Here is an 11,737-nt window from a genome sequence, read left to right on the forward strand (position 1 = left end):
CTATATATCTAATAGAGTGGATAATCCACAACTTAAGCTTAGAGATGGCAATATATATCTTACCCGATGGGTAAATCCGTACCTATACTTGGTCAAAAGGATATTACTCTCTTTGATCAGGTACAAGTACCGGTATAGGAATTAACAGTTATTTTTTGAGCGGGTACGGATGGGGTATAGATATGCCCTATAATTTTATACATTCCTTCAAAGGAGGAGTGAAGATTGAAGGAGGAGCTGTAACTTTTTACAGAAAGAGTGACATCCTCCAAACATCTCCAATTATTAACAAATCCTTAGTGATGGAAGAAGAAGTCACGATCAATTATATTACAGAAATTGAGGTACATGATTATTTGTTTTTTAATATTGGAAATCTTACTGATTTTCAGCAACAAATAATTCATGTTCTCAAAAAACTAGAGGAAAACCTGATTATTGGGAATAATCCTCTACAACATTGGCAGAAAAACAAAATAGTTTGTAAACTAGACATTATAAACCCTGATATGTCTATCCAAGATAAACCTATTATACCTTCTCCAGCTATGGCAGAAGAGTATAATAAACACATAACTGAGCTAATGGCCTTAGGAGTCATAAGAACGTCTAACAGTAGACACAGATCAACAGCTTTTATAGTTAATAAACACTCAGAACAAATGAGGGGAAAGAGTAGGATGGTCTATAACTACAAAAGACTTAATGACAATACCTACAAAGACCAATACACTCTCCCAGGAATAGACTACTTATGAAAATAAAAGACATCTCTAAACCTTCTTAGTGAGTAATACAAGAAGAATTCCCAAGTTTGATCCTCTCGGCCTTTCTTACTCTGAGTACTAGGATTTAGCTGAAGAACTTGGAAGAACTTAAGAGGTATTCTGTTTATCTCTCTCTTATCTTTCCAGCTATCTCTTAACTCTGGTATCAGAGCTTTTTAATTATGTTCTAAACACTCTGTGATCTTCAGAGAAAGACCTGTGACTTTACTTCTGCAAGCATTAATATTTGGTTATCTCTAGAAATTTTATTCTGCATATACTTTTAATTTTTTTTAAGTTTTCGAGATTTTTAGTCAGTTTATTATGAAAGATATAGAGGTATATTCTACCACATTTTTGGCACTAGCATCCAAAACTGGTTCAGCTTTCTTAAGTCCTGAAATAAGTGCTAAATATTTTAGGAAATTACCACCTCCTTTCAACACAAAATTACAAGAATTATGGGATCAAAAGTTTCCCAACATGGCAGTAGGAGTAGCACCAAGAATTGATTTCACATATAAAATTCTACAAGACCTATGTAAAAATAATGAATTACATAGACAAGCAAAAGACTTTTCCTTTTGCAAAAACATAGTTATCCCAGGAAAATATTCAAGGGGATATCAGCCAAAGAAAGTATTAAGAAGATCCTCCAGGTATAAAGGACAAAATGCCAGAGCCAACCAAGTAAGAAAATTCCGAACAGACAAAAAAACGGGAAAACCAAACAAGTGCAGATGTTATGTTTGTGGAGAAATAGGACACTTTGCAAAGGAATGTCGCAGTAAAAACGTAGACAGACAAAGAATGATGATATACGAAGAATTGGACCTTGATCCACAATGGGATATTATTAGCCTTAATGATGGGGAAGATCCAAATGACTCAGATATATGTTCTTTTTCAGACAATGAGGATGACCACCAAGAAAAATTATCATCCCTCACAGAACCAATTCTAATGATCGAAACAAAGTTTATTGATTGGAATTTAGAAAGAGCAAACAAAAAGCTCACAGAAACACAACAACAGTGTATACACAATTGGGATCATTACCCAGAGATAGGTTACAATAACAACATATGTTATTTTTGCAGGATAAGACCTCCAAAAAGAGCACGGACAAAATGTCTAAACTGCAACATATTATTATGTCTGTTTTGTGCAGAACTAAAACTACAAATGGAAATACCTTTAGGACTAGAGATAATACCGTTAACAAAGGTAGATCACAGAAAGCTTATATTAGAGCAAGCACAACACATAGTGGAATTAGAACAAAAGATCGATCTCCTCTTGAAAGAGAAAGAAGACATTGAGACAACAATAATTGCCTCACAATTAGCAGGACTTGAACTTGGAGAAACAAGTGAAACAGTCCACATGGCCTCAATAAATGAGGAAATTGATCAAATATCGGCACTAGCAGCCGTACAAAACAATCTTCTGAACTTCATAGCGATTCTAGAAGTGAAAGGTAAGTCTTATCCACTTAAAGCCATACTAGATACAGGAGCATCTCGCTGCTGTATTAAATATTCAGCTTTACCTACATACTGCTATGAGCAACTTCCACAACCTGTAAGTCTTCACGGACTTAACAACACGGAAGAAACAAGGTTAAGGGTAACAATTAGGAGTATCATCCTAAACAAGGAAAGATACCCGTTACCTCTTACTTATGTAACTCCGACAATTTCCGGAGAATTACAGCTTGTCGTAGGAATGAATTTTATACATTCCTTCAAAGGAGGAGTGAAGATTGAAGGAGGAGCTGTAACTTTTTACAGAAAGAGTGATATCCTCCAAACATCTCCAATTATTAACAAATCCTTAGTGATGGAAGAAGAAGTCACGATCAATTATATTGCAGAAATTGAGATTACAAGAACAGGGCTCCAAGTAGAGATTGAACATATAAAAGGTAAAGATAATTTGGGGGCTGATAGGTTATCAAGGATAATAGCCACAAGTCCTTATCGCTAAAATGGAGAACAAGAACATCAAAGGAAAAGAACTGCCACAGTTCAAGGAAGAAGCTAAAGGGAATTTCAGAATTCCTTATGGGATGGAATTAGACACCCAACAAAAAACACTTATCAATGCATTATGGAGATCTTCAACTTCAACATCTCTTACCCATACCTTTTACCTAATAAATTTTAAGAATGGGTTTCCCAAATGACGTGGATGTCAAGTTGGCATCCATGTCAGCATCCACATCATTCTTTTGTAATCTTTTTTTTTTTTTTTAAAAAAAAATTTAATTTCTCTTTATTATTTACATCCTAAATTTAAAGATAAAATTGTAAATAATAAACAGAAAACTCCCTCCCTATACCTTAAACTGGAAATCACAAACCCCCAGAGGGTTTGTAATTTTTAGTTTAGGGTTTAGGACATAGGATTTAGGATTTAGGGCTTAGGATATAGGGTTTAGGGTTTACGGTTCAGTATTTATTATGTAGGGTTTAAGTTTTTAGATTTTTCGGGTATAGATTTTGTGGTATTTGAGTTTAAGATTTTAGATATAGTTTTATAAATTCATTTTAATAAATTTAAATATCATTTTAAATTGAAATTGATAAGAGGTTATCTGTAATTAAAATTAATTAATAAATTTAAATATCATTTTAAATTGAAATTGATAAGATATTTCATGATCTTATAATAGCATATAAACAAAAACAAAACTCCACGTGTTGTCGAGTGTAAAAAAGGCTAAGTTCAAGACAACAAAAAATGACAAAATTATGTGAAACAAACAAAACGGAATCATTTTAACATTATTTAATTGTCAGCTTAGATTTTTAATTATGAAGTTTTACAAAATTTTATGTGGACTCTTTTTGAAATAATTTCCAAAAATTTTAAATCATTTGAAATACAAAAAATGATAAGTATTTTCACAATCTTTAATATCAAATTGAAACTTTAAAAACAAATTCATTCTTCGAGAGAAATTAACAAATAACTAAATTTGATCAAAATTATTTTATATTTTTAACAAATGGCTATAAATGCCTTCTAGAAAAAAATCTCTTATCCTATAACCCTGAAAAGTGAAATCATTGTTAATAGTACTGTCGGGAGGGTAAACTTAGCAATTAATCAAAATTATTCATGGTAAAAAAATAAAAATAAACTGAGCAATTTAATTAAGAATATTAAAAAAAAAAATAACTTTACTTCAAAACAGACAAAATATAATCAGTTTAACATTATACAATTTTTGTAAGATTTGCAATTGTGAAATTTTAAATTTTTGTAATATTTTTTTTAAACAAGTTCCATGCTTTTTAAAATTATTTTTAAAATATGAAATGTTGATGATCATGAAGATGTGTTATCAACTTTTCATATTCTCAAAATAACTCTTCTTATCCATTTACATAATTAAAATCTAAATTAAAAATTAAATAGTATTATTCTATGTTTGTTTTGTCAAGCCAATTGTATGTTGTTTTTGTTTTTTTTCTTGTTTTTGACTAAATAACTTAATTTGCTCTATAAAAAACATAATTTACTCTATTTTTACAAAAAGAAACCTTTAATATTTAAGTGTAAGTTTTTCGGGGTGTGCATAGGCCAAGGGGCTTAGGTTGCAAACCTAGTCTGTACTAAAAATTTGAACTTGGAATAATAAAAATAATCACCCTACACAAGTGGAGTTGTGCCATTGAGCTAACTATAAGGGTGTTGATGTATAAAATTTATTGCGTTGAAGCTTTTGATGATAAAATTTTATCTTTTTCATGATTAAAAAATTGACCGAACGCTAAGACGAGTTAAACATATTTTTCTGACAATAAATTATTAACAAAAAAAAAATTCCATATCAATATTTTCTGACAAATGATCTGAATGTAGACACAATGTGTTTGTGTCATCAACTAAGACATGACAAAGATAAACTCTTGTTTTTATGTTCATTGTATGCTACTCTCTGAGACTCTGCCCAAAAAACAAAAAAACATAAGTTTTGGGGGGTTGGTTACCTTTCAACTCAATTTACATCCTCCTTTCAGTCACATTATCATTAACTACTACAGTAAAAAAATGATCACTATATGGATGATGTTTATTCATAACAGGCTTGGTGTTGCAGCAAGTTTTGTTTATTATTTCCTCATCACTCAACCCTGCAAACATGAAACTACAGGATGGTCATAATTGTTAAGACAGGGACCCACCACCCTAACTTCTCCATAACCGCAGTTACAGGGAAGGGTTGGTGGTAGTATATCAACTAGAGGGAAGCGTCTCCCACAGGCGATGTGGGACTATGGTCCTAAGCCACTGCGTCCCAACCCGGTTATGGAGAAGTTAGGGTGGTGGGTCCCTGTCTTAACATGGTATCAGAGCTATGGCTAGGATCTTGGGTCCCACATCCGCTGTGGGCCCAGAGGGGGTGTTGGGACGCAGTGGTTAACTTGGTCCATAGTCCCACATCGCCTGTGGGAGACGCTTCCCTCTAGTTGATATACCACCACCAACCCTTCCCTGTAACTGCAGTTATGGAGAAGTTAGGGTGGTGGGTCCCTGTATTAACAATAATCACAGTTAAAACACATAGTATGATTAATAATTAAACTCCAAAGTGTTACATACATGGCTCCTGACTCATAAGAAACTCAATTGCTATATTTGGGTCTCCTGTCTCCATTAGCTACTGCAAAGGGCTACTTCTGCCTAGATCTGCATAAGAGAAAGATGAATACTCTTGTTAATCATCATTTGAGTGTCCAACACTCCAACTTTAAACAATCAATGTCTCTTGACTTGAAGAGGATTAGCAGCAAAAGGGAGAGTTAACAGGGATTGGAAACAAACCAGGAATATATATCTATATATAAGCTTATGTTACCATTTTAAAACATTTTGTTATCACCAAACCATTGATCGATTTTCATGCTATTAATTAACAATCAATGGTGTGTGGTGTGCCACTGGACAAAAAGTCATTCTCATATATATAATAAAGAAAACTAGAAAAAGGAGAAATGCAACAGTAATCAATGATCTGATCACAGGATCACATGAAAACTGAAAGGACCTTTTCAAAGCCCATTGCCACTAACTTCTTGAGCTCTTCATCAAAGCTATCAGCAACCTGATTTAGATACCAATGATATATGAGGGCACATAATATATCAATGGGAATATTAACAGATAAATTAATTATCGAAATCAAGGACCGGAGTATATGTGGGCTAAGCTAGGCTAGGCTATCAGCTACTTGAGTATTCCTGGTCAGATTCCTGCACAATGAAGCACAAAAACTATCAACAGAATTTTATTTTAGTTTTTTTGAGACCAGAAAGGATAAATATGAGAAAATTATACATTAAGGATAAATATGAGAAGTGCATGTGGAATGTAGAGCTTATAAGCACACAAAAATGAATACCAAAATAGTAAATACCCATTTCGGTTAGTTATTGTCTTGTAACTAAAGTTCAACTTGCAACTAACAATTTCAAACAGACAATAAGACAACAAGTATTATGGAATATATAGGAGTATAGTGCACATCAAAGTTACAAACTAATACACTGAGTTGCTTGTTTTTTTGGAATCATGCCAAATTAATGTTTCATTTATTAGCATGCAATATCAAAGTTTAGTCTTTTGGTAAATGAATAATTAGGTTTTCTACTTATGCAATTTTCCCAAGAAATTACAAACTTGCAGCAGTAAGGAAAAAAAACACAAACTATTCAATAGGTGCAATGCTGAACAACGTATAGCCTTGATGACTAAAATTTTTTTTTAAAAAAAAAATTCTCGATGACCTAACACAAGGGGTATTTATAAATTAGTTCCATTATTCACTGTGATCAAGACAAATTAAGTGACTAGTCAAGAGAGGAAACAAACAATTGATGGTCATCAAGGACAACTACTGGGCATAACAATTGAAACAAATAATTAATTACCATATGAAAAATTCCTATTGAAGCCTATTTTTGCCAATATTAACTTTAGCCAATCTTAACTTTAATGAAATAATGTCAACACCATCCTCAATAATATGGATTTGTGCTTAGGCGATAGTTAACAATTAATCAGGCATATGCTTCAAAAGAGGAGCTAATTGCAGTTTATAACCTCATATATAGGAACCAACTATCTCAATAAGCTTCATATGAATCATCAAATGAAGAAGTCATTTCTTATCATCCATCATTCCTCAATTTCCTTCATTGACCCAAAGAACCAGGCAAAGATCAAGCCAATTTCAATGGTTCAAAATGCATAATGCACACATTTTACAACTTCTTAATGAATGGTATATATGCATCCTTTAGAGATCCACATGCAAATTTTGCTAATGGCTCATTCTGCCTTTGTCTTGAATCTCTTGATTAAAAAGACTCTACATAGTGATACCTCAATGAAATTGAAATCACAGAATTATAGTGTGTGAAAGTTGCATATTGTAGATTTATAACTAAACAATATCCAAAATGTGTTAATGTAGAAAATACTCAAGTTGTATTCAAAGACAGCTAAATTTATAGATCATGACGAATAAATTATCATTGTTATGACTCGAAATCCAATAGTTGTAGTTCTTAATAAAAGAAGTATCCCTGCAATGAGAAAAGAATGTAGCTCAATGGTAAATCTGCACTTAGAATTATTGAAATTCAATATCATTAATCAGGGCACTCAAGTCACTAAAGTGCATTGAATGCTAACTAATCACCTGAACTGTGGTTTCCCTTTGTGGCATCCATGAAGAAATATTCCTCCACAGGGATCCTGAAATAATCCCACTGCACATAAAAGGGAAAAGAAAACTCAAGATTAAATACTCAAAAGTACGAAATTAGCTGTAAAATTAAGAACTAAGATCTACCTTGATGTTGCACTTGTGTTTTGAGCGAGTGGGAAGGTTACCATATGTGGTTCAGCACAGAAAAAATCTAGGGGGTACAAGTTGACTGATAAAACATAAAACAAGTTCTTCAATATTCATCATTACAAAGTTCTGCAGATGCACAGGATGCCAACATGTATATATCATGATCTACCCCATTATCATGCATGCCCAATTCATCTTCACCCAAATATAACAGCATGTTCAGACATGGAAACCACAACAAAGTAGTAAGGAGACCATTCAACTTACAAGCAATGAGGAGCTCTCAATTGATGAGTAGAATGATTACCCAGCCAGCAGATAGTTGAACAATCCATCAGTGTCTGAGAAAGAAAAAGCCTGCCTTGATTATTTTATTTTCTTTGTATTTTCCTCAAGATGGTTAGAAATGTGCTTTTATTGATACAGGTATGCATATAAGAAGAAGGGGGGTGGGGAAGAAGAATATTCAGAAGAAATGAGAGCACAAACATGCAAAGTCCTGACAAGATGCCACACAAATGTCCCAGTAATGATACGTTTGTTGCTAGCAGCTTGGAAAAATACTAAAAGAATTCAGGGAGACCTGCAAACGCCACATTGAAGAGGGCAAAAACACTGGGTAAAGAAGGTACATATCGATAGACAGAATATTGAAATAAATTCAACAATAAAAGTTGCATAACATGACCAAAACTAGACATGATTCCAGATAACTGCATATCAAGAATAACAACAGGGGCAAAAGCATGTACACATCAACGAACTGAGCAACCCATATGAAATAAATGAAATAATAAATACAAATATTTAATTATTTCTCTGTAGTTAAAATAACAAACCTTCAAGATTGGGCTCCACTCATGCTGGTCTCGATGACAATAACTGTAAATAAGATTTCAGAGAACCCTATTGCACACTCATAATTGGATGTAAGGAAGAACTAATAGGATTGTGCCACGGGACCAGAGCAATGATAAGGTGAAAAATGGCATTGCTCATAGCAAGCAAAAAGATAAGATATAAGAGGTGAACATATCCCATGATCCTTTGCAATTCTGTGCAAAGAGGTACCAAAGCCAACATATTGAAAGCAACATGCAGTAGTAATTCATGGAAAAGGACTGATGTATAGATCCTGTATACTGGAAAAAGGAAACAAAAAGCACATTCAACCGAAAAATTCCAAAAATAGCTCTTTTCTTTAAATGACAAGAGATCAGATAGACATCATAAAATCAGGAGATAAATAGTAAGGTCAGCATAATTATTCCAAATGTTATGACCACTGGATAATTCAATAACTGCTAATAAAATATTGAAGTAAATCTTATGATATGGGAAGATCACAACTGAAGTTATGACTGGAGATCATGCATTTCCTTTAATGCGTTTGAATACTCGACATTCATGACATTGTGTTATGGCAACAGTGGTTGTGTCATGCATAATTTGCACAGTAACTTTTCATGCTTATTGACTTACTTAAGTACAAACAAAAGAAGTTGGGAAATACCTTGGAACCCCGTAACCACTTTGGATGGCAAGAAGCATATCTCATAGAAGTAGTCATAACAGATGAGGTGAACAAACAACTAATAGCTAAACAGAAAATTGCTACACCAGAATTGATGAATGGAACACCAGCCCACCACTGATTGTGTTTGGTAGGCAATCCCGCCTAATTCATCGAAATGCAAGAGTTAAAGAAAATCTTAAAAGACAAAAAGGAAAAGTAAGTCCCAACAAAACGAAGGAAATTAAGCCATATTCCAACAACATGAAAATAAGAATAACAACATTGAATGTTTTACTAACAAGAGCAAATACATGCATGCACATATAATAAGAAGTAATCACCATGCTACTTGATATTATTAAATTCTAGCTAAAATCCAGATACATGGATGACTATGTTTCAAAACGTAAGTTCACAAATAAAGAAACAATCGATTAGAAATTATATCATCGAACTAGCCTTTTCTTAACTAAAACCAAAAAAGAATGGCAAGTTGAGAACTCACAAATTGCACAATCTAATCCAGGACTATGCAGATCCTACATGAAGCATTCAAGATCTTAGACTCCATGATAAATACAAAATTCATGATCTATGGCAAAGATATAAGGTATTGCGTCTGTCGGCTCAGATCTCGATGCTGGAAAAGCAGAAGCAGTAACAACGGGAGAGCCAGTAGAAGCAGCAGAGATAGGGTTCCATGGTAGAAGGAATAGGAGTAAAGAAGAAATCCGTTGAGAATGAAAAAATTAGTACAATAATACAGTACCATATTTGTGTATTGTATTATCAAATTTAAATAAAATCTTTTTACAAAAATAAAAAGAAAGCTCACCATTGATTTTTTTTTTTAGACCTTCTCTCACCCTCACTGAGGAGCTGGTGGAGAAGGAGGAGAGGAGGAGGAGGAGGAGGCGGGGGGCGGGGAGAAGGAAGAGAGAGGGAGAAGGAGGAGGAGGAGGAGAAGGAGTAGCAGAAGAAATCTGTTGAAAAACCAAAAAACACAAGTTCCCAAAAAAAAAAAGTTTTGGAGATCGAGTGCAACAATTTAAATGTTTGAAATTTAATAATATATATATATATATCTTAAATAGTATACATGCAGGGGTATGATATCCAAATTGATCCTTTTTACTTTTTTTTTCTTTTCTCTTTTGGTCCCTCTACTTAGAAACATGCCCCACTAATCCCTCTATCTTGGAAACTTTTTTGAGTTTCTTCTCCGGTGACCTTGTCTTCTCCTTCCTCAGCCTCTCCAATCCCCCTTGCCATGGCAACTGGGGGATAACCTCCCGGTCCATCTAACCCTCAAGCTACCTGTAAGTCCTGGGCTCAAGTAGCTTTAGCAAACAGTCAAAATTCGAATAACTCACCACTACACAATCCTGCCATTCTGAACAAATTGAAGAAAACCACTTCCAACTTCATCCGCATTGATGGTGATGCCATGGCTAAAGCCCGCATGAAGTTCCAGTTCGTTCTCTATGGGAAGCTTTTTAGGAAGGCCCCCCAGTTTGATCAGGTCAACAATGCACTCATACACAAATGGGAAGGAATTGGAGAAGTCTTCATCTCTGACCTTCGCAACGGCTTCCTCTTAATACAGTGTTTGAATCTCATGACCAAGCAGCTACTTTTGGAGGAGGGTCCTTGGTCTATTAACAGCATCATTCTGCAATTGTCACCATGGGAACCTTATTTTGAGCTAGCATTTGCTAAATTAACCATAGATGCTATTTGGGTTCAATTTCACAACTTACCAGTCAAGTTCTGGGGAGGTGAAACTCTTGAAACCATTGCCAGCCAGCTAGGAACACTACTCCGAATTGATGAACTTACAACCTCCTTGGTTAGAACAAAATATGCCCGTGTTTGTATAGAAATCAACTTGTCAAAGCCTTTAAACAAGGGGTTCTAGATCGGAGACGACATACACTGCGTCTTCGTCGTGGTGTTATACGAACGCTTACCGACGTTTTGTTACGTCTGCGGCATGATCGGCCACGGTAGTAACAAATGCACTCATAAGGTGGTGACTGGAGATGGAGAAGGTATTTCTCCACCCCCTCGGGCGGCTAGAGGGTCGGCGGTTAGTCCTCCTCCAAATCCAAACACTGCTATCCAAGATGAGCTGGTTATGGAACATCATCAAGATCCTCTGGTGTCCGGAAGAACTGTGAATCCTCCAGAATCTCCACCAAAAACGGAGTTTGGCCCCTAGCTTTTGGTTTTTCGTCGGCGTGGCAGAGCTTGCGGTCGCAGAGGTGGCACACGTGCCGATCATGTGACCCGAAGCTCAACAGTCGAGGAGAGTCCCGAGGCAGTAGCATCTCGAGGGGGGAGCTCGAGGTACACGTGGCAGCCTTCGATCTAGCGGACTTGGGCGGTTACCCTATTCCCATAACACGCACATAGCCTCCTCCGCGCGTGATGGGATGACGAATATCGAAGGTCTCGATCCTCCAAATCTGACCGTTGCTTCTGCTTCTACACCCCAGAACGCTACTCGAGACGTTGAAACCGGAAAAGGCAAAGAAAAAGAAAACGCTATTTCTCCATCTCTCATGCAACCGCTCAACC

The 11,737-nt window shown here is 35.2% G+C and overlaps 1 pseudogene; it reads right to left on the bottom strand.

Moving 5' to 3' along the window:
• Positions 1-7,928: 7,928 nt before the first annotated feature.
• On the bottom strand, positions 7,929-10,458 carry LOC120277632 (annotated as a pseudogene).
• Positions 10,459-11,737: the final 1,279 nt, after the last annotated feature.

Source organism: Dioscorea cayenensis, chromosome 15 (assembly GCF_009730915.1).
Source record: "Dioscorea cayenensis subsp. rotundata cultivar TDr96_F1 chromosome 15, TDr96_F1_v2_PseudoChromosome.rev07_lg8_w22 25.fasta, whole genome shotgun sequence".
Lineage (NCBI taxonomy): Eukaryota > Viridiplantae > Streptophyta > Magnoliopsida > Dioscoreales > Dioscoreaceae > Dioscorea > Dioscorea cayenensis.